The sequence below is a fragment of the Papio anubis genome, chromosome 1 (genome assembly GCF_008728515.1).
Source record: "Papio anubis isolate 15944 chromosome 1, Panubis1.0, whole genome shotgun sequence".
NCBI classification, from domain to species: Eukaryota; Metazoa; Chordata; class Mammalia; order Primates; family Cercopithecidae; genus Papio; species Papio anubis.
This window is the reverse complement of record NC_044976.1, coordinates 74,292,567-74,319,760: the sequence shown is the minus strand read 5'-3', so window position 1 is coordinate 74,319,760 and position 27,194 is coordinate 74,292,567. Positions and strand designations below refer to the sequence as shown.

Below are 27,194 nucleotides of genomic sequence, written 5' to 3'. Positions count from 1 at the left end.
TCCTTCATTCATGAAGGCTAACTTTGCTGAGTATAATATCTGTGCCTGGAAGAAGTTTTTTTCAGTATTTTGAATATATCATTATATTTTCTCCTGGTCTGTAAGATTTCTGCTGAGAAATCTACTGTTAGTCTGATGGGGGTTCCTTCATAGGTGACTAGATGCTTTTCTCTTGCTGTTTTATAATTCTCTCTTTGTTTTGACTTTAGACATTTTGGCTATAATGTGCAGTGGAGAATCTCAGAGCAACTTGTATCTGCACGTGTAAATACCTTGCTACACTTGGGAAATTTTCAGCTATTACTTAATTAAATACATTTTCTTTTTCTTTTTTATTTATTTTTTTCTTTGGGACAGTGTCTCACTTTGTCACTCAGGCTAGAGTACAGTGGTGTGATCTTGACTCACTGCAACCTACATCACCTAGGCTTAAGCAATCCTCCCATTTCAGCCTCCTGAGTAGCTGGGACTACAGATGTGTGCCACCAAGCCCAGCTAACTTTCTTTTAAGAGACAGAGTTTTTCCATGTTGCCCAGGTTGGCTTCAAACTCCTGGGCTCAAGCAATCCACCCACCTTTGCCTCCCAAAGTGCTGGGATTACAGGCATGAGCTACCACACCTGGCCTAAATAGGTTTTCTGTCCCTTTTGTTTTTCTCTTTGTCTTCTGGGACTCCAAAATTTTGACTAACTGGGCACTTTATGGACTTCCATATGTCAGAAAGTCTTTGCCTGTTCTTTTTTTTTCTTTATTTTTATTTGACTGGATTATTTCAAAACACCTGTCTTCAAGTTTGAGATTTTTATTTTGTTTGATCTAGTCTATTCTGGATGCTTTCAAATGTATTTTGTATTTCATTCAATGAGTCCTTTATTTCCAGAATTTCTGTTTGGCTCTTTTTTTTTTTTTTTTTTTTTTTGAGACGGAGTCTCACTCTGCCGCCCAGGCTGGAGTGCAGTGGCCGGATCTCAGCTCACTGCAAGCTCCGCCTCCTGGGTTCACGCCATTCTCCTGCCTCAGCCTCCCGAGTAGCTGGGACTACAGGCGCCCGCCACCTCGCCCGGCTAGTTTTTTGTATTTTTAAAGTAGAGACGGGGTTTCACCGTGTCAGCCAGGATGGTCTCGATCTCCTGACCTCGTGATCCGCCCGTCTCGGCCTCCCAAAGTGCTGGGATTACAGGCTTGAGCCACCGCGCCCGGCCGGCTCTTTTTTTAATAATATCTATCTCTTTGATAAATTTCTCGTTCAGACTTGAATTGTTTTTTTTTTTATTGTTTTTCAGTATTCTCTTGTATTCCACTGAGCTTCCTTAAAAATCAATATTTTGAATTTTTCTGAGAGTTTGTAAATTTATTTTTGACTGGAATTTGTTGCTGGAGAATTCTTGTGTTCCTTTGGAGGTGTCACATTTACTTGCTTTTTAATGTTTTCTGTGTCCTTATACTGACATCTGTGCAACTAGTCCAATGGTTGCTTCTCCCAGTTTTTTGAATTTGCTTTTGTAGGGGAGGACCTTTTCCTGACGATGCATCTGTAGTGTTGGGTAGGGTGCTTTGCCTATAATTCTGGGTGCATGTAGTACTGCAGTCTTGGTGTGATTCTTTGGATGTAAACAGTATTATTTGAGTATGATTTCCTTTATGGCTTAGAGTGTGGTTATTAGTAGAGGCTGTGATGAAGTTTTGCTAGCAATGGGGATACTAGGTGGGCCAGTCTTCAGGTCCCAGTGATGGCAGCAGTGGGTTGAGCATGTCTGCCTTTGGTGCCCCAGTATGGTGTATGCTGGCACCAGTAATAGCAGGTCCAGCCAGGCTGATTCTTAGGCCTATAGCCATCTTGCTCAGATGCCAGTGGCGGCAGCAGTGAGCCAAACAAATGGATAGGTTCTCAGGCCTCTGGGTAGCAGGCATGGCATGAGCAATGGTGGCAGCAGTGGCAGGAAAATCCTCTGCATACCAAGTGATACACACTGGTCTTAATGGTGACTGCAATGAGCGGGGCAGGCTAGTTTCCAGGTCCGCAAATGACACATGAAGATAAGTTCCAGCTGTGATGGTAGCAGCAGGGTGGGTGGGTCCAACCTCAGCAGCTCTAGAGAAGTACTCAGGTACCAACAGTGGTGACCCGGGCTGTATAATTCCCCAGGTCTCAGGACAGTGTGCTCTAGCACTGAGGGGTGGGGTATGAAGCTATGCAAGGCAGACTTGTCTTCAGGCCTCTCAATGGTGTGTACAGACACTGACTGTGGTGGGCAGGGGCAGGGTGATTCCCAGGCCCCTGGCAGAGTACTCAGGGATGTACTACAGCCTTGAAACTGAGGAGGCCAGGGTTGCTTTCAGTGGCATCAGCTGTACACAGGGGAGTGAGAAACGTGCTTCACTCACACTTCAGCCCTAACAGCATCAGCCTGTGCTTGGCTTGCACTTTATCTCCAGTAGTGGCCGCTTGTGTTCCACACAAGCTTTAATCCACATGCAGCAGTCCACAGCAGTAACAGCCATGGGCAGGAAACTATCTAGGCATGTGAAAGTGCACAGTGGCTTCACTGCTGAAGGCAGTTGCAGCCTGTGGCCTGCACTTTGGCCCTAGCATCAGAGCTAGCTCCAGCAGTGGTTGCATGCAAAGGATGTCAGTGAGGCTCCAGGGATATGTAAATGCAGGTGCTGCTGAGCCCCAGGGTGACGTGCAGTCTCTTTGCATTGGGCTCTCATAATGGCACCTTGCTGTAGCTGCTTAGGTCTCTGAGAGTGTGTGGGACCCAGGAGCAGTGCCATTGTGTGGTCTCCAGGCAGCTCTCTATGTTAGTTTCAAGGCCTGTAAGAGTTGAGGCCCTCTCCCATGGCTAAGATTGCAGGAGTGCATGGTGGAAAGGGGGCCCACTGGGGGTCTCTCACCTTTCCTTGCATTGGGGAGTCTCTCCTGGCTCCCAGCTGATCCTGGTCAAGCAGGTTGCCTCTCTTTCTTATTCTTCCTTGCTTTAGGTGTTTCCTGTCACTTCTCCATTGAATTCCAGTGCTCTCTCCTGGATGATCTATTCAAAGTGTGATTATCTACTCACTATTTAGGTTCTCCTTTGTGGAGGAGGTGAGTAGGAGATGTCTCTGGTCAGTTGTCTTGAAGCCCCTCAGCAGCTGAGTTCAATAGTTGCTCTAAATAGAGGTAGGCATCAGTGGCCTTTTACATGTAAAGATTATTTATTTAGCCATTTTTTAAAAGTCTTGAACTCCAAAGGTTTAAGACCACTTGCAATCTAGGTATCTAAAAAAAAAAAAAAGTCAAGACAGAAGGCAAATAAGAAAGGAAAATAATCCCAACTGCTGGGTGATACTATTGTTCTGAAAGTATTTGAGTTCTTTTTTAGCGTTAACAGCAGCCTAAGTCATCTCTGAATCTTTATTTCTGAAGGCTGTCATGTCACATAAAACTTACATTACATAACCAGAATCTACAAGGAACTTAAACAAATTTACAAGAAAAAAGCAAACAACCCCTTTAAAAAGTGGGCAAAGGACATAAACAGACACTTCTCAAAAGTAGACATACATGCGACCAACAAACATGAGAAAAGTTCAACATCACAGATCATTAGAGAAATGCAAATCAAAACCACGATGAGATATCACCTCACGCCAATCAGAATGGCAATTATTAAAAAGTCAAAAAGCAACAGATGCTGGCAAGGTTGTGGAGAAAAAAGACACTTTTACACTGTTGGTGGGAGTGTAAATTAGTTCAACCATTGTGGAAGACAGTGTGGCGATTCCTCAGAGACCCAGAGACGGAAATACCATTTGACCCAGAAATCTCGTTACTGGGTATATACCCAAAGGAATATAAATCATTCTATTATAAAGATACATGCACGTGTATGTTCATTGCAGCACTATTCACTATAGCAAAGTCATGGAATCAACCTAAATGCCCATCAATGATAGGCTGGATAAAGAAAATGTGGTACATATACACCATGGAATACTACACAGCCAGCCATAAAAAGGAACAAGATCCTGTCCTTTGTAGGGACATGGATGGAGTCGGAAGCCATCATCCTCAGCAAACTAACACAGGAACAGAAAACCAAAACCATATGTTCTTACTTATAAGCAGGAGCTGAATGATATCACATGAACACATGATGGGGAACAACACACGCTGGGCACCTGTCAGGGTGGAGGGAGGAGGAAGAGCATCAAGAAGAATAGCTAATGGATGCTGGGCTTAATACCTGGGTGATGGGATGATCTGTGCAGTAATCCATCATGGCACACGTTTACCTATGTAACAAACCTGCACATCCTGCACATGTACCCCTGAACTTAAAAGTTGGAAAAAAAATAATAATAACATTAAGTAAATTTCTATGCTTTTCTCTTGTTAATCTCTCTCTCTCTTTTTTTTTTTTTTGTTTGTTTGTTTGTTTGTTCTGAGACAGAGTCTCCCTCTGTCGCCCAGGCTAGAGTGCAGTGGCGCGATCTTGGCTCACTGCAAGCTCCGCCTCCCAGATTCACGCCATTCTCCTGCCTCAGCCTCCCTAATAGCTGGGACTACAGGCACCCGCCACCACGTCCAGCTAATTTTTTGTATTTTTAGTGAAAATGGGGTTTCATTGTCTTAGCCAGGATGGTCTCTGTCTCCTCACCTCGTGATCTGCCCTCCTCAGCTTCCCAAAGTGCTGGGATGACAGGCGTGGGCCACCACGCCCAGTCGCTAAGCTCATACTTAACAGTAAAACAGAGCAAGAGAAGAAGACGGCATAGAAGCTCCTGTATGCATGCCGTTTTCAGCTGGCTAATAGTGGATACCCAAAGTACTCTGTGAAGAATTCTTAAGCTTACTGTATGCTCAGCAGGAAATAGTGCCTCACAATCAACATCTGCCATGGAAAAGGAAGATCCTTTGGTACACTGCAGACATTTCCTTCAAAGGCAATAGCAAGGCAAAGAAGCCCCCTGGCAACAATTATTTAACACCAACTTGAAATTTTTAGACAATATAATAAGGTAGGAAACAAAATGTGAACTGTAACTATTGTACACAGTGTCAAAATTATTTGTATTTTTAGATGATACTCCTTACTAACTAAAAATGAAATAGAAAAAAATGAAATTAAAAAGATTAATATGAGAGCCCAGTAAGATTTCTGATAACAAAATAAGTATTCAAAATTCAAGAGTTTTCCTATATTTCTATAATAACCAGTTAGAAAACATAATGGAAAAATCCCACTCAGAATAAAAACAAAAAATATAAAATACATAGGAATAAGTGTATTATGAAATGTATTGAGGTCCTATATGAAGAAAACAATGAAACTTTGAGTGACCTAAAAAGGGACTTAAATAAATGAATGACCATCTCAAGTTTCTAGATGAAAAGCTTCAATATTAAAAAGAGTTTATTCTCCTCATATTAATTCATAAAACAAGTACAGTTCCTATCAAATATAGGAGAACTCAACCATGATATAAACACAACTTAAAAATCTAAATCATCGAGGAGGATAAACTTGAACTGGCAATTATTAAAAGATAACAGAAAACTAGAAAATTGTTTTGTGAAGTATTGACCCAAAAAGACATAAATAGATAAATGTAATGATTAGAAAGCCCAGAAACATTCATTTTTGAGATTGATATATATGGTGTATACTAAAGGAAGTGTTTTTGTGATCAAAGGATGACACAGGTTATTTTGTTGGATATAAAGTTGGATCTCTTCTTCATGGAAAACCAAAACTTAATTGCAAAATCATTGAAAATAACTAAATATGTAAAATGAAAAAATATCAAATCTAGGTGTTGATACAGATTAATTTTACACAATCTTGAGAGATGGTGAGAATTGACTTTCTAAGCATTAAAAAAATGACAATGAGAAACAACGATGGACTAAACTTTAGAACACTTTAACAAGTATATAAACACACATATGTATCTCTTTTTTCTTTCTTTCTTTTTTTGAGATGGAGTCTTGTTCTGTCACCCAGGCTGGAGTGCAGTGGTGCAATCTCAACTCACTGCAACCTCCACCTCCCAGTTTCAAGTGATTCTCCTGCCTCAGCCTCCCGAGTAGCTGGGACTACAGGCACCTGCCACCATGCCCGACTAATAGTTTTTGTATTTTTCATAGAAATGCGGTTTTACCATGTTGGCTGGCTGGTCTTGAACTCTTGAGCTCAGATGATTCACTCGCCTCAGCCTCCCAAAGTGCTGGGATTACAGACGTGAGTCACCTTGCCCAGTCCACATATATATCTCAAAATAATTTTTTAAATTAAACTAAATTTTACAATACATGTGACTAACAAAGAATGGACATCCTGACAAATTGATTTAAAAAATGATAAGACAAATACTTTAATAAAAAAAGAAAGAGTAATAGTAGGTGTTACTTATTCACAAAACAATAAATTTATATTTCTTTATTTTTATTTTTATTTCAATAAGTTTTGGGGGAACAGGTGGTGTTTGGTTACATAAATAAGTTCTTTAGTGGTAATTTATGAGATTTTGGTGCACTCATCACCCAAGCAGTGTACACTGTACCCAAGGTGTAGTCTTTTATCCCTCACCCCCCTCCCACCCTTTCCCCTGAGTCCCCAAAGTCCATTGTACCATTCTTATGTCTTTGAATCCTCATAGCAGAGGTCACATACAATGAGAACATACAATGTTTGGTTTTCCATTCCTGAGCTACTCCACTTAGAATAACGGTCTCCAGTTCCATCTAGGTTGCTGTGAATGCCACTATTTCATTCCTTTTTATGGCTGAGTAGTATTCCATGGTATATATACCAAAATTTCTTTATCCACTAGTTGATTGATGGGCTTTTGGACGGATTACATATCTTTGCAATTGTGAATTATGCTGCTATAAACATATGTGTGGAAGTATCTTTTTTGTATAATGACTTCTTTTCCTCTGGGTAGATACCTAGTAATGGGATTGCTGGATCAAATGGTAGTTCTACTTTTAGTTCTTTAAGGAATCTCCACACGATTTTCATAGTGGTTGTGCTAGTTTACATCCCCACCATCGAGTGTAAGTGTTCCCTTTTCACCACATGCACACCAACATCTATTAATTTTTATTTTTTGATTATGGCCATTCTTGCAGGAGAAAGGTGGTGTCTCATTGTGGTTTTGATTTGCAACAAAACATTTAAATTGTCAACAAACATATGAACAATATTGCTTCACTAGTACTCAAATTAACACTGAAGGAAATTCACCGTTTTCCCTATCACATTAGTTAAGTTTTAAGAAAATTTTAATGCCCAGAGTTGGTTAGGTTTTAGCGTAAAGGTACCCTCATAAATTGCTAATAGGATTATATATTGGTAAAAATCTTTTTGGATGGTTCACTAGACAGGATAATGTTTCTCCAAAATATCCACATCTTAATCTCCAGACCCTATGAATATATTGATCACTTGACAAAGGGGATTTTGCTGATGTGATTAAGACTCGTGAGATGGGGGGATTATCCTGGATTAGCCATATCAATGCGGGCTCAATGTAATCACAAGGATCTTTACAAAGGAAAGATGGAGGCAGGAAAGTCAGAGTTAGACAGGGAGATGAAATGATGGAGGAAGCAGAGGTGAGAAAGAGAGAAAGGAAAGAGATTTGAAGATGCTACACGATTGTCTTTAAAGATGGAGGAAGGGACTATAAACCAAGAAATGCAGGCTGCCACTAGAACCTAAAAACCAAAAGGAGAATAATGATGCAAGAATGAAAATGTACTCCACAGGCCTTTTATCAACCATTTATCCCTTAGGGCCTCCAGTAGTAATGCAGCCCTGCTAACCTACAGAACTGTTAAGAAAGTAAATTTCTCTGCCCGGCCCCACCTCTGTCTGGGAAGTGAGGAGCGGCTCTGCCCGGCGGGCCCACGATCTGGGAAGTGAGGAGCGCCTCTGCCCTGCACCCGGCCACCTACCCTCTGGGAAGTGAGGAGCACCTCTGCTCGGCTGCTGTGCAATCAACCCTTCACGTGTGAAGTGGCAGCCTTGTGCGTGATCTTTCTGCCCTCCCCAAGTTTGCATTTTTGACATTAAAGTTTACTCTTAAATTAAAAGCTTTAAATTGCAGAATATAAAAAAGAACATAAATTTATATTGTTTAAAATCACAAAGTTTGTGGTAATTTTTGTTTTGTTTGAGACAGTGCCTCACTCTGTCGCCTAGGCATTTGGGTTAGTTCCAAGTCTTTGCAATTGTGAATAGTGCCACAGTAAACATACATGTGCATGTGTCCTTATAGTAGCATGATTTATAATCCTTTCGGTATACACCCAGGAATGGGATGGTTGGGTCAAATGGTATTTCTAGTTCTAGATCCTTGAGGAATCACCACACTGTCTTCCACAATGGTTGAACTAATTTACACTCCCACTACCAGTGTAAAAGTGTTCCTGTTTCTCCACATCCTCTCCAGCATCTGTTGTTTCTTGACTTTTTAATGATTGTCATTTTAACTGGTGTGGGATGGTATCTCATTGTGGTTTTGATTTGCATTTCTCTGATGACCAGTGATGATGAGCATTTTGTCATGTGTCTGTTGGCTGCATAAGTGTCTTCTTTTGAGAAGTGTCTGTTCATATCCTTTGCCCACTTTTTGATGGGTTTTTTTTTTTTTTTTTTTCTTGTAAATTTGTTTAAGTTCTTTGTAGATGCTGGATATTAGCCCTTTGTCAGATGAGTAGATTGCAAAAATTTTCTCCCATTCTGTAGGCTGCCTGTTCACTTTGATGGTAGTTTCTTTTGCTGTGCAGAAGCTCTTTAGTTTAATTAGATCCTATTTGTCAATTTTGGTTTTTGTTGTCATTGCTTTTGGTGTTTTAGGCATGAAGTCCTTGCCCATGCCTATGTCCTGAATGGTATTGCCTTGGTTTACTTCTAGGGTTTTTATGGTTTTAGGTCTAACATTTAAGTCTTTAATCCATCTTGAATTAATTTTTGTATAAAGTGTAAGGAAGGGATCCAGTTTCAGCTTTCTACATATGACTAGCCAGTTTTCCCAGCACCATTTATTAAATAGGGAATCCTTTCCCCATTTCATGTTTTACTCAAGTTTATCAAAGATCAGATGGTTGTAGATGTGTGGTGTTATTTCCGAGGTCTCTGTTCTGATTCATTGGTCTATATCTCTGTTTTGGTACCAGTACCATGCTGTTTTGGTTACTGTAGCCTTGTAGTATAGGTTGAAGTCAGGTAGTGTGATGCCTCCAGCTTTGTTCTTTTGGCTTAGGATTGCCTTGGCAATGAGGGCTCTTTTTTGGTTCCATATGAACTTTAAAGTAGTTTTTTCCAATTCTGTGAAGAAAGTCATTGGTAGCTTGATGGGAATGGCATTGAATCTATAGATTACCTTGGACATTATGGCCATTTTCACGGTATTGATTATTCCTGTCCATGAACATGGTATGTTCTTCCATTTGTTTGTGTCCTCTTTTATTTTCTTGAGCAGTGGTTTGTAGTTCTCCTTGAAGAGGTTCTTCACAACCTTTGTAAGTTCGATTCCTAGGTATTTTATTCTCTTTGTACCAGTTGTGAATAGGAGTTCACTCATGATTTGACTCTCTGTATGTCTGTTATCGGTGTATAGGAATGCTTGTGATTTTTGCACAATGACTTTGTATCCTGAGACTTTGTTGAAATTGCTTATCAGCTTAAGGAGATTTGGGGCTGAGATGATGGGGTTTTCTAAATATACAATCATGTCATCTGCAAACAGAGATAATGTGACTTCCTCTTTTCCAAATTGAATACTTTATTTCTTTCTCTTGCCTGATTGCCGTGGCCAGAACTTCCAACACTATATTGAATAGGACACTCCTGAACACCTTCTTCTGAACTCCTGGCCAGTTCATTCATCGTTTACTTTGAACCTCATCAGTAGCTGCCTCATCACTGCTTTCTCATTTTACCTCAATTTCTGAACCTAGACAAGATCATCTGTGTCAAGAGATCCCTTTCTTCCAGTTATTGTTTTGGTAATAATTTTATTTTTATGATTTTCTTTTCTTTAATTTAGTTCAAGAATGCGGTTTAGCTCAGCTCTTCTTTTTCACATTAGACCTCTTAAAAATATTAATTCTAATATTGGCTAAAAACATTTTACAATAAAGCCTGATTGAAAGATAATGAAATGGCAACCTTAACAATCAAGAGCAAGAAAAACAAACAGCTGTGGCCTTCCCCTTTTCCTTCTCAGTTGCGCCTTAAATGGCATTCCAAGATGCTGCTTCTGGAACAGCCTTCTGCAATCAATACAACCTCTTGGAGTTTTTACTGTCTCTGACACTGGCAGGTTCCCCTGTTCTCACTCTCTCTCTCTCTTACTGTTATCTTGCTATAGAATGCCTATTGGCCACCAGGTATATGGCAGAATAACTGGATTTCTGCGAGCCAGTGGGGAAGACTAGAAGGCAAACCGGGTTAAAATGGAGTGTAGAAAAACAGAGGCTGTCCTAGAGGCAAGCTGAGGCTGAAGGTAATTTACTGAGTAGAGCACCTTTGCTGTAAGAAAAAGTCAGCTTTGACTATGCTGCATTTCTTTCATTTCCAAAAAAGCAGAGGTTGGAGACAGAAAGAAAGAAGGAAGGAAGGAAGGAAGGAAGGAAGGAAGGAAGGAAGGAAGGAAGGAAAGAAAAGAAATCAGGAGAAAGGAAGGAACGGAGTTAAGGAGAAGAGGGAAATGGAATGAGCATTTATTGAATACCTGCAACATACAACATACTATACTTTTCTATTTGTTGTGTCATTTAATCCTCACCAATAGTCCTGTAAGGTAGATAATATTGTCTCCATTTTTCAAATAAGAAGAGTGAAGTTCACAGAGGTTAAGTAACTTGCCCAAAATCACATAGTTGGGATTTGAACACATAACTGTCTGATCCCAAAGTCTGAAAAAAAAAAGTAATAAAGTAAGGGGTAGGCTCCGGAAAGATGTTTGTTTAAATGTATTAAGAAAAATCATTTTAGGAACATGTTACCAGGCCTAATGGGAAACTGAAGTGAGATATGGGATTGTTCTTGCTGAAATAAGATATCTGGTCCCCATACCTATTCCATAATGCTTTATTTTAAAAACAGATAATATTTATTCATTTATTTCCTGCATAAATAATTGTAGAACACTAAGTGAAAGGCACTGTGCTAGTTGCCATTGAAGGTACAAGTGTGAACAAGGCATGAAATTTAGCCTAGCAGAGAAAGAAAGTAAACATGAAATTACAAGGCAGTTTGATAACTATTATAACAAGTGATACCCCAATGATGTATGGGAACAAGTGATTATTGACAAAGAGAAACGTCAGTTTTAGGTTGAGGCTTAAGGCATGAGTAAGCAAAATTGAAAAATCTTTCTTCCACAAAAGTCGACATTAAGTTTGAAGGAACTGCACACACATACACAGAAACAATACTCTCATTCCAAATGATAAAAGAAAGACTTCTGTCACTTCATCTGCCATGTCATTTATCACAACAGAGCTAATTTCAGAGCATATGGTGAAAAGCAGCATTGGACTAAAAGCCAGATCTGAATTTTCATCTAGGCTTGCCTGAGTGCTGGCTATGTGACTATGGGAAAGTAATTTTACCTTCTCCTAGCCTAAGTTTTTTCATATGCTAAGGGAGTTAAGCTAAACCATTTCTAAAGTCTCTCCCACTTTTAACACTCTCTGTAGTTCTAACTCTAATGACTGCTCAACTACATATCATAACTTGCTAATCAGAAATTTGATTGGTAACTGTCTTAGAATATTAGACTTTTCAATATTTATGGAGAAGTGGAGTCAGGTGGAGGAATAGAAAGTTCCACCCATTGTCCCCCCCAGCAAGGACACCAAGTTAACAACTAACTACTCAGAAAAAAAATCACCTTCATAATAACCAAAAATCAGGTGAGATTTTAACTTCATATCACTGAAAGAGGCACTGAAGAGATAGAATAAACAATCCGGAATCACCATTGCCATCCCTCTGCCTCCCTGGGTAGCAGTAATGTGATGCTGATAGCATCTCTGGGAACTAAGGGAGAGAGAACACAGCAATTGTGAGACATTGAAGTCAGCGCTATTCTGTTAAAGAAGAAAGACCAAACTCAACTGATACCTGCCCACAAAGAGAGCATTTAAACCAGCCCTAGCCAGAGGGAAAGCACCTATCTCAGAGGTCCAAATTTGAGTGCCTATGAAGCTCATCACCAAGGCTATAGCACTCTGTCTGTAAGTAAACTTGAAAGGCAATCTGGGACGCAAAAACTGCAACTCTGTAGGCAAGTCCTAGTGCTGAATTAGGACAAGAGACAACGGACTGGGTGGTCACATGGCATCCCGAGACACCAGCTTGGGCAGCAAGGGAGTGACAGCATCACTCTTCCCCTAACCCAAGGCTACACAGCTCTCGGCTCCAGAAGAGACCTCTTCCTTCTGCTTGAGGAGAGGAGAGGAGAGGAGAGGGAAGAGTGAGGAAGACTGTATTACACCTAAGACACTAGCCCAGCCACAGCAGGATAGGGCACCCATCAGAGTTATGAGGCCCCTGTTTCAGGTCCTTGCTCCCAGACAACATTGCTAGACACACCCTGGGCAGGAAGAAAACCCACTGCTTTAAAGGACCCAGTCCTGCCAGCATTCATTACCTGCGAACTGAAGAGTCCCTGAGCCTTGAATAACTAGCAGCAATACCCAGGTACTACATTGAGGGCCTTGGGTGAGCCTCTGAGACTTGCTGGCTTCAGGTGAGACTCAGCACATAACCAGCTATGGTGGCTATGGGGCAAAACTCCTTTTGCTTGAGAAAAGCAGAGGAAAAGGTAAAGGAGACTTTGTCTTCCACCTTAGACGCCAGTACAGTCACAGGGGAGTAGAGCACCAAGTGGGTTCTTGGGATCCCCGACTCCGGAACTTTACTCTTGGATGGCATTTCTGGACTTGCCCTGGGCCAGAGGGGAACTTACATCACTAAGGGTGAGTCCCAGGCCGGGGAGCTTTCACACAGCTGACTTAAGATACCTTGAGCCTTAGGGAACATCAGTGGTAGTCTGGTAGTATTCCTCATGGCCTGTGGTAGCAGTGTCTATAGCGTGAGGCTCCTCTCCCTTTGGAAAGGGTAAGGAAGAGTGGGAAGGACAGTGTCATGTGGGTTGAGTGCCAGCTCAGCCACAATATAATAGAATACCAGGTAGACTTCTAAGTTTTTTGACTCTAGTCCCTGACTCTTGGACAACACTTCTGAACCCACCTGGGGCTTGGGGAACCTCACTACCCTAAAGGGAAGGACATAGGATTGCCTGGCTTTTCTACTTGCTGATTGTAGAGCCCCAGGGCCTTGAGTGAACATAGGCAATAGACAGGGAAGGCCCTGGACAAGAACTAGCTCTGTGCTAGCTTCAGGTCTTCCCCAGTGCAATCACAGAGGTAGTGACAGCAGGGTGTTTATGCCACTCCATCCCTAGCTTTAGGTGGCTCAGAACAGAGAGAGAAAGAGACTCTGTATGTTGGAGAGAAAGTAAATGAAGGGAAGAAGAGTATCTGCCTGGTAATCCAGAGAATTCTCCTAGATCTTGCCCAAGACCATCAAGGCAGTACCTTTATGGGGAAAAGTTGAAAGCCTTTCCTCTAAGATCTCGAACATGACAAGAATGCCCACTGTCACCACTGTTACTTAACATAGTACTGGAAGTCCTAGTTAGAGCAATCAGACAAGAGAAAAATATAAAGGGCATCCAAATTGGATAGGAAGAAGTCAAATTATCCTTGTTTGCTGATGATATAATCTTATATTTAGAAAACTCTACACTCCACAGGAAAATTACTAGAATTGATAAATACAAAATCCACATAAAAAAATCAGTAGCATTTCTATATGCCAACAGTGAAGAATGTGGAAAAGTAATTTGAAAAGTAATCCCATTTGCAATAACCACACATAAAATTTAAAACCTAGGAATTACCTTGACCAAAGAAGAGAAAGACCTCTATAATAAGAACTATAAAACATTGATGAAGGAAATTGAAGAGGACATCAAAAATGAAAAAAAAAAAAAAAAAAAAAAAAAAAACTATTCCATGTTCATGGATTGGAGGAATCAATATTGTTAAAATGTCTTAACTGCCCAAAGCAATCTACAGATTCGATGCAATCTCTAACAAAATACCAGTGACATTCTTCACAGAGATATAAAAAGCAATCCTAAAATTTATATGGAAACACAAAATACCCACAATAGCCAAAGCTATCCTAAGCAAAAAGAACAAAACTGGGGGAATCACGTTGCCTGACTTCAAATTATACTACAGAGCTATAGTAACCAAAACAGCATGGTACTAGCAAAAACTAAAACAAAAAACAGACACATAGGCCAATAGAACAGAATAGAGAACCCAGAAACAAACCCAGAAAAAATTATGGAAATTCTCCAGGATATTGATCTGGGCAACCAAAGCAAACAGGAACAAATGAGATCACATCAAGTGAAAAAGCTTCTGCACAGCAAAGGATACAACCAACAAAGTGAAGAGACCACTCACAGAATGGGAGAAAATATTTGCAAACTACCCCTCTGACAAGGGATTAATAACAAGAATATCAGGAGCTCAAATAACTCTAGAGAAAAAAAGCTAATAATCCAATCAAAACATGCGCAAAAGATTTGAATAGACATTTCTCAAAAGAAGACATACAAAAGGCAAACAGGCAAATGAAAACGTGTGCAACATCACTGACCATCACAGAAACGCAAATCAAAACTACAGTGAGATATCATCTCACCCCTATTAAAATGGCTTGTATCCAAAAGACAGGCAATAACAAATGCTGGCAAGGATGTGGAGAAAGGGCAACCCTCTTACACTGTTAGTGGGAATGTAAATTAGTACAACCACTATGGAGAACAGATTGGAGATTCTTCAAAAAACTGAAAGTTGAGCTATTATATGTTCCAGCAATCCTACTGCTGGGTATATACCCAAAAGAAAGGAAATCAGGGCCGGGCGTGGTGGCTCAAGCCTGTAATCCCAGCACTTTGGGAGGCCGAGACGGGCAGATCACGAGGTCAGGAGATCGAGACCATCCTGGCTAATATGGTGAAACCCCGTCTCTACTAAAAAATACAAAAAACTAGCTGGGTGAGGTGGCGGCCGCCTATAGTCCCAGCTACTCGGGAGGCTGAGGCAGGAGAATGGCATAAACTCGGGAGGCAGAGCTTGCAGTGAGCTGAGATCTGGCCACTGCACTTCAGCCCGGGCGACAGAGCCAGATTCTGTCTCAAAAAAAAAAAAAAAAAAAAAGAAAGGAAATCAGTATACTGAAGAGATATCTGCACTCCCAGGTTTATCGCACCACTGTTTACAATAGCTAAGATTTCGAAGCGCCTAAGTGTCCATTAACAGGTGAATGGATGAAGAAAATGTTGTACATATACACAATGGAGTACTATTCGGCCATAAAATAAATGAGATCCAGTCATTTGTAACACTTATGGAACTGGAGATCATGTTATATGAAATAAACTAGGCAAAGAAAGACAAACATCACATGTTCTCACTTACTTGTGGAAACCAAAAAATCAAATGAATTGAACTCATGGACACAGAGAGTAGAAGGATGGTTACCAGAAGCTGGGAATAGCAGTGGGGTGGTTGGTGGGGAGGTGGGTATGGTTAATGGGTACAAAAACATAGAAAGAATTAATAAGATCTACTATTTGATAGCACAATAAAGTGACTATAGTCAATAATAATTGTATATTTTAAAATAACTTAAAAATGTAGTTGGATTGTTTGTACCTCAAAAGATTAATGCTTGAGGAAATGAATACTCCATGATGTGCTTATTTCACATGGTGCATCATTTTCTATAATGTCCTTATTTCACACTGCATGCCTGTATCAAAACATATTATGTACCCCATAAATATGTACACCTACTGTGTATCCACAAAACTTTTTTATCTTTTAAAGTTATATTAAGATGAATTTATTATTGAAGAAGAGAAAATTTTAAATAAATTTAGTGTAGTTAATTTGTACAGTGTTTATAAAGTCTACAATAGTGTACAATTATGTCCTAGGCCTTCATACTCACTCACAACTCACTGACTGACCCACCCAAAGCAATTTTCCGTCCTCCAAGCTCCATTGATGGTTAGTACCTTAACAAGTATGCCGTTTTTTAAAAATCTTTTATTTTTTTATTTATTTCTTTATTTTTTTTTGAGACAGAGTCTCTCTCTGTGGCACAGGCTGGAGTACAGTGGCACTATCTTGGCTCACTGCAGCCTCTGCCTCCCGGGTTCACGCCATTCTCCTGCCTCAGCGTCCTGAGTAGCTGGGACTACAGGTGCCCAACACCACACCTGGATAATGTTTTGTATTTTTAGTAGAGACAGGGTTTCACTGTGTTAGTCAGAATGGTCTTGATCTCATGACCTCGTGATCCAACCGCCTTGGCCTCCCAAAGTGCTGGGATTACAGATGTGAGTCACTGCCCCCAGCCCTTTTATACTGTTTTTACTGTGTCTTTTCTATGTGTAGATACAAAAACATTTACCTTTGTGTTATACTTGCCCACACTATTTAGCATGCTGTACAGGTTTGTAGCCTTGGATCAATAAGCTATACCATATAGCTTAGGTGTATAGTAGGCTAAACCATTGAGGTGTTTTTTGGTTTTGTTTTGTTTTGTTTGTTTGTTTGTTTTTGTTTTTCCTCTTTTTAAAATTATACTTTAAATTCTAGGGTACATGTGCAAAACGTGCAGGTTTGTTACATATGTATACATGTGCCATGTTGGTGTGCATTAGATCATTTGCATTAGGTATATCTCCTAATGCTATCGTCCCCTCCCCACAAGAGATCCCTGGTGTGTGATGTTGTCCTTCCTGTGTCCAAGTGTTCTCATTGTTCAATTCCCACCTATGAGTGAGAACATGCAGTGTTTGGTTTTCTGTTCTTGCAATAGTTTGCTGAGAATGATGGTTTCTAGCTGCATCCTTGTCCCTACAAAGGACACGAACTCATCATTTTTTATGGCTGCATAGTATTCCATGGTGTATATGTGCCACATTTTCTTAATCCAGTCTGTCACTGATGGACATTTGGGTTGATTCCAAGTCTTTGCCATTGTGAATTGTGCCGCAATAAACATACGTGTGCATGTGTCTTTATAGCAGCATGATTTATAATCCTTTGGGTATAGACCCAGTAATGGGATGGCTGAGTCAAATGGTATTTCTAGTTCTAGATCCTTGAGGAATTGCCACACTGTTTTCCACACTGGTTGAACTAGTTTACAGTCCCACCAACAGTGTAAAAGTGTTCCTATTTCTCCACATCCTCTCCAGCACCTGTTGTTTCCTGACTTTTTAATGATTGCCATTCTAACTGCTGTGAGATGGTATCTCCTTGTGGTTTTGATTTGCATTTCTCTGATGGCGAGTGATGAGCAGTTTTTCGTGTGTCTGTTGGCTGTATAAATGTCTTCTTTTGAGAAGTGTCTGCTCATATCCTTTGCCCACTTTTTATGGGGTTCTTTGTTTTTTTTTTTTTTTGTAAATTTGTTTGAGTTCTTTGTAGGTTCTGGATATTAGCCCTTTGTCAGATGAGTAGATTGCAAAAATTTTCTCCCAATCTGTAGGCTTCCTGATCACTCTGATGGTAGTTTATTTTGCTGTGCAGAAGTTCTTTAGTCTAATTAGATCCCATTTGTCAATTTTGCCTTTGTTTTCATTGCTTTTGGTGTTTTAGACATGAAGTCCTTGCCCATGCCTATGTCCTGAATGGTATTACCTACGTTTTCTTCTAGGGTTTTTATGGTTTTAGGTCTAACATTTAAGTCTCTAATTCATTTTGAATTAATTTTCGGATAAGGAGTAAGGAAAGGATCCAGTTTCAGCTTTCTACTTATGGCTAGCCAATTTTCCCAGCACCATTTATTAAATAGGGAATCCTTTCCCCATTTCATGTTTTTCTCAGGTTTGTCAAAGATCAGATGACTGTAGATGTGTGGTATTATTTCTGAGGGCTCTGTTCTGTTCCATTGGTCTGTATCTCTGTTTTGGTAGCAGTAATATGCTCTTTTGGTTACTGTAGCCTTGTAGTATAGGTTGAAGTCAGGTAGTGTGATGCCTCCAACTTTGTTCTTTTGGCTTAGGATTGTCTTGGCGATGCAGGCTCTTTTTTGGTTCCATATGAGCTTTAAAGTAGTTTTTTTTTCCAATTCTTTGAAGAAAGTCATTGTTAGCTTAATGGGAATGGCATTGAATCTATAAATTACCTTGGGCAGTATGGCCATTTTCAAGACATTGATTCTTCCTATCCATGAGCATGGTGTGTTCTTCCATTTGTTTGTGTCCTCTTTTATTTCACTGAGCAGTGATTTGTAGTTCTCCTTGAAGAGGTTCTTCACATCCTTTATAAGTTGGGTTCCTAGGTATTTTATTCTCTTTGAAGCAATTGTGAATGGCAGTTCATTCATGATTTGGCTCTCTGTTTGTCTGTTATTGGTTATAAGAATGCTTGTGATTTTTGCACATTGATTTTGTATCCTGAGACTTTGCTGAAGTTGCATATCAGCTTTAGGAGATTTTGGTCTGAGATGATGGGGTTTTCTAAATATACAATCATGTCATCTGCAAACAGGGAAAATTTGACTTCTTCTTTTCCTAATTGAATACACTTTATTTCTTTCTCTTGCCTGATTGCCCTGGCCAGAACTTCCAACACTGTGTTGAATAGGAGTGGTGAGAGAGGGCATCCCTATCTTATGACAGTTTTCAAAGGGAATGCTTCCAGTTTTTGCCCATTCAGTATGATATTGGCTGTGGGTTTGTCATAAATAGTTCTTATTATTTTGAGATACGTTCCATCAATACCGAATTTATTGAGAGTTGTTAGCATGAAGGGCTGTTGAATTTTGTCAAAGGCCTTTTCTGCATCTAATTAGATAATCATGTGGTTTTTGTCTTTGGTTCTGTTTATATGCTGGATTACATTTATTGATTTGTATATGTTGAACCAGCCTTGCATCCCAGGGATGAAGCCCACTTGATCATGCTCGATAAGCTTTTTGATGTGCTGCTGGATTTGGTTTGCCAGTATTTTATTGAGGATTTTTGCATTGATGTTCATCAGGGATATTATTCTAAAATTCTCTTTTTTTGTTGTGTCTCTGCCAGGCTTTCGTATCAGGATGATGTTGGCCTCCTAAAATGAGTTAGGGAGGATTCCCTCTTTTTCTATTGATTGGAATAGTTTCAGAAGGAATGGTACCAGCTCCTCCTTGTACCTCTGGTAGAATTTGACAGTGAATCTGTCTGGTCCTGGACTTTTTTTGGTTGGTAGACTATTATTGCCTCAATTTCAGAGCCTGCTATTGGTCTATTCAGGGATTCAACTCCTTCCTGGTTGAGTCTTGGGAGAGTGTATGTGTCCAGGAATTTGTCCATTTCTTCTAGGTTTTCTACTTTATTTGCATAGAGGTGTTTATAGTATTCTCTGATGGTAGTTTGTATTTCTGTGGGGTCGGTGGTGATATCCCCTTTATCATTTTTTATTGCATCTATTTGATTCTTCTCTCTTTTCTTCTTTATTAGTCTTGCTAGCAGTCTGTCAATTTTGTTGATCTTTTCAAAAAACCAGGTCCTGGATTCATTGATTTTTTGAAGGGTTTTTTGTGTTTCTATCTCCTTCAGTTCTGCTCTGATCTTAGTTACTTCTTGCCTTCTGCTAGCATTTGAATGTGTTTGCTCTTGCTTCTCTAGTTCTTTTAATTGTGATGTTAGGGTGTCAATTTTAGATCTTCCCTGCTTTCTCTTGTGGGCATTTAGTGCTATAAATTTCCCTCTACACACTGCTTTAAATGTGTCCCAGAGATTCTGGTATGTTGTATCTTTGTTCTCATTGGTTTCAAAGAACATCTTTATTTCTGCCTTCATTTTGTTATTACCCAGTAGTCATTCAGGAGCAGGTTGTTCAGTTTCCATGTAGTTGAGCGGTTTTGATTGAGTTTCTTAGTCCTGAGTTCTAGTTTGATTGTACTGTTGTCTGAGAGACAGTTTGTTATAATTTCTGTTCTTTTACTTTTGCTGAGGAGTGCTTTACTTCCAACTATGTGGTCAATTTTGGAATAAGTGTGATGTGGTGCTGAGAAGAATGTATATTCTGTTGATTTGGGGTGGAGAGTTCTGTAGATGTCTATTAGGTCCACTTGGTGCAGAGGTGAGTTCAATTCCTGGATATCTTTGTTAACTTTCTGTCTCGTTGATCTGTCTAATGTTGACAGTGGGGTGTTGAAGTCTCCCATTATTATTGTATGGGAGTCTAAGTCTCTTTGTAAGTCTCTAAGGACTTGCTTTATGAATCTGGGTGCTCCTGTATTGGGTGCACATATATTTAGGATAGTTAGCTCTTCTTGAATTGATCCCTTTACCATTATGTAATGGCCTTCTTTGTCTCTTTTGATCTTTGATGGTTTAAAGTCTGCTTTATCAGAGACTAGGATTGCAACCCTTGCCTTTTTTGTTCTCCATTTGCTTGGTAGATCTTCCTCCATCCCTTTATTTTCAGCCTATGTGTGTCTCTGCTTGTGAGATGGGTCTCCTGAATACAGCAAACTGATGGGTCTTGACTCTTTATCCAATTTGCCAGTCTGTGTCTTTTAATTGGACCATTGAGTCCATTTACATTTAAGGTTAATATTGTTATGCGTGAACTTGATCCTGTCATTATGATATTAACTGGTTATTTTGCTCGTTAGTTGATGCAGTTTCTTCCTAGCATCGATGGTCTTTACGTTTTGGCATGTTTATGTAATGGCTGGTACCCATTGTTCCTTTCCATGTTGAGTTCTTCCTTCAGGATCTCTTGTGGGGCAGACCTGGTGTTGATAAAATCTCTAAGCATTTGTTTGTCTGTAAAGGGTTTTATTTCTCCTTCACTTATGAAACTTAGTTTGGCTGGATATGAAATTCTGGGTTTAAAATTCTTTTCTTTAAGAATGTTGAATATTGGTCCCCACTTTCTTCTGCCTTGTAGAGTTTCTGCTGAGAGATCTGCTGTTAGTCTGATGGGCTTCCCTTTGTGGATAACTCGACTTTTCTCTTGGCTGCCCTTAACATTTTTTCCTTCATTACAACTTTGGTGAATTTGACTATTATGTGTCTTGGAGTTGCTCTTTTTGAGGCGTATCTTTGTGGCATTCTCTGTATTTCCTGAATTTGAATGTTGGCCTGCCTTGCTAGGTTGGTGAAGTTCTCCTGGAAAATATCCTGCAGAGTGCTTTCCAACTTGGTTCCATTTTCCACATCACTTTCTGGGACATCAGTCAGACATAGATTTGGTCTTTTCACATAATCCCATATTTCTTGGAGGCTTTATTAATTTCTTTTTACTCTTTTTTCTCTACACTTCTCTTCTCACTTCATTTCATTCATTTGATCTTCAATCACTGATACTCTTTCTTCCAGTTGATTGAGTCAGTTACTGAAGCTTGTGCATTTGTCATGTAGTTCTCATGTCATGGTTTTCATCTCTATCAGTTCGTTTATGGACTTCTCTGTGTTGATTATTCTAGTTATCCATTCTTCCATTCTTTTTTCAAGGTTTTTAGTTTCTTTGTGCCGGGTACATAGTTCCTCCTTTAGCTCTGAGAAGTTTGATTGACTGAAGCCTTCCTCTCTCAACTTGTCAAAGTCATGCTCCATCCAGCTTTGTTCCGTTGCTAGTGACAAGCTACATTCCTTTGGAGGGGGAGATCTGCTCTGATTTTTTGAATTTCCAGCTTTTCTGCACTGCTTTTTCCCCATCTTTGTGGTTTTATCTACCTTTGGTCTTTGATGATGCTGCTGTACTGATGGGGTTTTGGTGTGGGTGTCCTGTCTGTTAGTTTTCCTTCTAACAGTCAGGACCCTCAGCTGCAGGTCTGTTGGAGTTTGCTTGAGGTCCACTCCAGACCCTGTTTTCCTGGGTATCAGCAGCAGAGGCTGCAGAAGATAAAATATTGCTGAACAGTAAGTGTTGCTGTCTGATTCTTGCTTTGGAAGCTTCATCTCAGAGGTGTACCCAGCCGTGTGAGGTGTGAGGAGTCAGTCTGCACCTACTTAAGCCTCAGCAATGGCGGGTGCCCCTTCCCCAGCCTCGCTGATGCCTTGCAGTTAGATCTCAGACTGCTGTGCTAGCAATGAGGGAGGCTCCATGGGCGTGGGACCCTCCGGACCAGGCGTGGGATATAATCTCCTGGTGTGCCGTTTGCTAAGACCCTTGGTGAAGCACAGTATTAGGGTGGGAGTTACCTGATTTTCCAGGTGTTGTTTGTCTCAGTTTCCCTTGGCTAGGAAAAGGAATTCCCTTCCCCCTTGCACTTCCCAGGTGAGGTGATGCCTTGCCCTGCTTCAGCTCTCGCTGGTCGGGCTGCAGCAACTGACCAGCACCGATTGTCCGGAACTCCCTGGTGAGATGAATCCAGTACCTCAGTTGAAAATGCAGAAATCACCCGTCTTCTGTGTCGCTCGCGCTGGGAGCTGAAGACTGGAGCTGTTCCTATTCGGCCATCTTGGGCATGCCCCCCGCCCCCATTGAGGTTTTTGTAAGTACACTGTATGATAGTCATACAACAATGAAATAGCCTAACAATGCATTTCTCAGAATCTGTCCCCATTGTTAAGTGATGCATGACTGTATATCTATACACACACACGTATATGTAAACTGATTGTAAAACAAATTTACAAAGTTTAAAACCTAAAGTAGAATGATGATGGATGAAATAATTAAAATTTGTATCACAAACTTCCTTTGACTGAATAGATTCTAAATCTCTACCTATATGATGCAGTGCTCAAACTGAATTCATATATTAATATGGAACATGACGGTAAAATGATTATTCAAATAAAGGAGTAATTTTAACACTTAAAATCAATTGTGTTACTGACACAGGAGCACAGAGGCTATAAAAAATGTTCTGAGTCCCAAAGTAATTCTTGACAACTGCCAATATTTTCAAGTTACTCAGTTTTATTGCAAAAATATGTACTTGGGTAATGTTGTCTAAGCTTATTACAGAAATGCCTTCATTGAATTATTAATAAATATCAAATCCTTTTTTTCTAGGAGATGGAAGGGAATCAAATTATAGAAGACACGTTAATTTAAAAGTCTGGAGAATTTGGGCTGGGCGCAATGGCTCACACTTGTAATCTCAGCCGAGATAGGTGGATCACCTGAAGTCAGGAGTTGGAGACCAGTCTGGCCAACATGGTGCAAAAATTCACTGGGCATGGTGGCACACACCTGTAGTCTCAGCTACTCGGGAGGCTGAGACAGGAGAATCTCTTGAACTCGGGAGGCGAAGGTTGCAGTGAGCCAAGGTCATGCCACTGCACTCCAGCCTGGGTGACAGAGCGAGACTGTATCTCAAAAGAAAACAAAAAAATTTGGAGCTTTTTCAATAAAACTCTGGTTAAAAACTTTGCTCATTACACTTTAAAAGAGTGAATTTTATAGCATGTAAATTATATCTCATTTAAAAATTGATTATACTAGGTAGTGTCCATTATTAAAAGGAGTCACACGACAGTGGCTTAACAAAATATCTGGAAACTAATTTGTGATAATCTAAGAGTGCAGAAATGTTAGGATAAGCTATAGAATGCGTAATTATTTTGTCCCTTAGATTTTTCTGTCTCTTAAATGTCAGCTGTCAATTGACCACTGGTTGAGTGCTAGATTCTAATAATTTTATGCTTGAATTCCCTAAAATACTGATTACTATGTTATGTGCTTCATCTTTGTTAGATATCCAGAAACCAGTTAAGAGGCTCAAAACCACAATGAGCTATCACCTCATACCTGTTATGATGGGCCATTATTTAAAAAAAACAAAACAAAACACAAAAAACAAACAGAGAACAACAAACATTGCTGAGGATATAAAGAAACTGGAGCCTTTGTGCACTATTGGTAGAAATATAAAATTGTGCAGCCATCATAGAAAACAGTAAGGAGGGCTGGGGGAGATGACTGATGAAAGAATTAAAATTTATATCACAAGCTTCCTTTGACTGAATAGATTCTAAATCTCTATCTATATGATGTACTGCTCAAACTGAAGATTCACATATTAAAATAGAACAGGATAGTAAAATGATTATTCAAATAGAGGGGTAATTTTAACACTGAAAATCATTGATTGATTTTAAATGATTGATTCAAAAAATTAAAAAGAGTAGTACCATATGATCCAGCAGCAGTTCTACTTCTGGATATTTATATAAAAGAATTGAAAAGAGGTTCTCAATGAGATATTTCCACTCCCATGTTTGTGGCAGCATTATCTACAATAGTCAAGAGGTAGAAACAGCCTAAATATCCACCTACAGATGAATGGATAAAGAAAATGTGCCACATATATACAACAGAATATTACTCAGCCTTAAAAAAGAAGTAAATCCTGCCATATGCCACAACATAAATGAACCTTAAGGACATTATGCTAAGTGACATAAGCCAGAGAAGAAGAAATACTGCATGATTCCACTTATGGGAGGTAGCTAAAGTAGTCAAACTCAACAAAGCAGAAAGTAAAATGATGATTTCCAGGGGCTGGGGAGGGAGGAATGGGAAGTTTCTAATCAATGAGCATACAGTTTTTGTCATGCAAAATGAAAAAGTCCTAGATATTTGCTTACACTTAAAAGTTTGGAAGAGGGGAGATTTTATGTTATTTGTTTCTTTGACCACAATGCAAGATAAGCGGAAAAATGACACCTAAGTGGCAGAGGTGACATTCTCCTGAGGAAGAGAGAAGGTAAGAACCTTCCATTCTTACTTGGGTAAAATACCACATGATTTCCACACATAAAGTGAAGTCTGGATTTTAATGTACTTCTGATGGTATTTTCTACCTTAAATGTGTTTATCTCAAAGAAATTTGCATAGCTCAATAGAAGAGTGACAAACAATAAAAGAATCTGTTAATAGCTTTTAGGAATTCATAATCCTAGGATATCTAGCATGGTGAGACTTTTAAGTATAAATTAAAAAGATTAGACCTTTGATTTTGTTTTTAAAGGGTCAAAATTTCACATATGTTCTTACGATTTTCTGCAAGTAATCATATTTCCAATATGCTCAATATGAGTCACCTGTGTGTTTATTTTTAAAATTAACTGTAATACTAGATATTTTGTGGTTTCTGCCTTTTTTAGCCACAACTGACTAACCTGAGGGGTAGACATAGTCCCAAGGAAAACTCACATAAAAGTTGGCCAAGGCTATGTCTTAAAACACTCTAACTCAAAAATTGAGTTAAAATTAAGTTTAAAGATTGTGTTACAAATTTGAGTAGATACTGTGAGGTGGAGACAAATCTACCCATTGTAGCTCTGTGCAAGCCAAAGTTCTGAGGGAACCAAAATTATGAGTCTAAGTGTTTCCTGAGGGTTGTCTCAATTCATGAATAGAACAGTAAAAATCCAGGTTGCCATGTATCTTAAGATATTTTGTAAAGCTGACATTGAGGTATTAAAATATATTCAAGGCATCATATAATATGTACATGGACATGGATACTCTGCCTTTGGAAATTCACACTGATCCCACCCATACTTCAAAAATCAGGAAATTCCTCTTCTCTCAAATATATTTTTGCTTTGTATTTTCTTTTAAATACATGAATCAATACTAGACATGAATGGTATTGAGAATGGCCAAGCCCGGTAAAAGGGCTAATACAAGCTGAGTATCCCAATCCAAAATGCTTGTGATCAGAGTGTTTCAGATTTTGAATTTGTTTCAAATTTTGGAATTTTTACATACATACACATAATGAGATATCTTGGGAATGAGATCCAAGTTTAAACATGAAATTCATTTATGTTCCATATACATTTTATATATATAGCCTAAGTTAAATTTATACAATATTAAAATAATTTTATGCATGAAATGAAGTTTGTGTACATTGAATCATCAGAAAGCAAACATGTCAGGTGTGGAATTTTCCACTTTTGATGTCATATCAAAGCCACAAAAGTTTCAAATCTTGGAGCATTTTGGATTTTGGATTTTCAGATTAGGGATGCTCAACCTGTGTAAACTTTATAGAGTAGATAGAATAGAACTTCTACAAGCTTAATTTTATATAATTATGTAACAACTGTACTACTGAATCCATCAAAGTCATTCTTAACTGACATTTGTTTTGTAGTTTGCTGAGACTATACAAACCTGTCACTCATCTATGACTTACCTATAAATCCCATTTCTGGAGAAAGTGCTTAGCTGGTCAACTTTGTCCTTGGCATCTCTCCTTAGGTAGGTGACTACTTCAGTTGTCTAGTGCTGTTGTGCTACACCTTTTATGCTTTCCTAATTTGTAAATCAATGCACTCAGATTTTCCTGATATGCTTCCCTCTTATTAACAAAATGTAGCTGCACCGAGCCAGGTTATAGGCTTAGGAATACAATCAAAACAAATTACTTCAAGCATTAGTTAGTAATAATGATTTCAAGTATAACAACTAGGTCTGAAATGCCCTAACATAAAAGAATAAGTGAGTAGAAATTTCAGGCAGCATTTGGGACCTATATAGCTTTTGGCCTACTTACAACACATAAAGGCCAACATTCAATCTATGTTTAGGTTATGCAATCTTAAGTACTGAAAAGCCCAGGTAAGATATTTAGTTGAAACTCATTCTTTCTCAATCATTAGCATATAATGTATGAAATATGTATGTAACATTTTTCTTTCTTTAAGTCAGGACATTTATTAAAGCATGGAATATATTTCAGTGCCATTAGACTTCTAATTATTTTACTGAGGGCTTTCTAGAAATATGAAATGTATAAGATATACTCTAGTATAGATGTTATAGCTATACCAAAGTTTGAAGGCAGCTGAACGCAAAGAACATGAACTGTGGATACAACTTTGGTTCACATCACTGCCACTCACTAGCTGCATAACCTTGGGCAAGTGGCTTAACCAATCGAAACTTCAGATTCCTCAACCATAAAATGGGTAAAATAAAACAAATTATGATGATTAAATGATAAAAAAGCATATAAAGCACCCACCTAGTACAATGTAAGTACTCTAGAACTCAGTACATGTTAGCTAGTGTTATTAATTAGTAGGTTGTCTACTGTATATATTTTTGATGTTTATATTAGCAG

General features: G+C 39.2%; 1 long non-coding RNA gene across 1 annotated transcript in view; it reads right to left on the bottom strand.

Annotated features, from left to right (window-relative positions):
* Positions 1-27,194, bottom strand: part of LOC103886117 — a 41,109-nt gene that overhangs the window by 12,765 nt on the left and 1,150 nt on the right. The window contains exon 2 of the long non-coding RNA XR_001906225.3: positions 26,265-26,469. This is a non-coding gene — a long non-coding RNA (uncharacterized LOC103886117). The remainder of the gene's footprint in view (positions 1-26,264; positions 26,470-27,194) is intronic.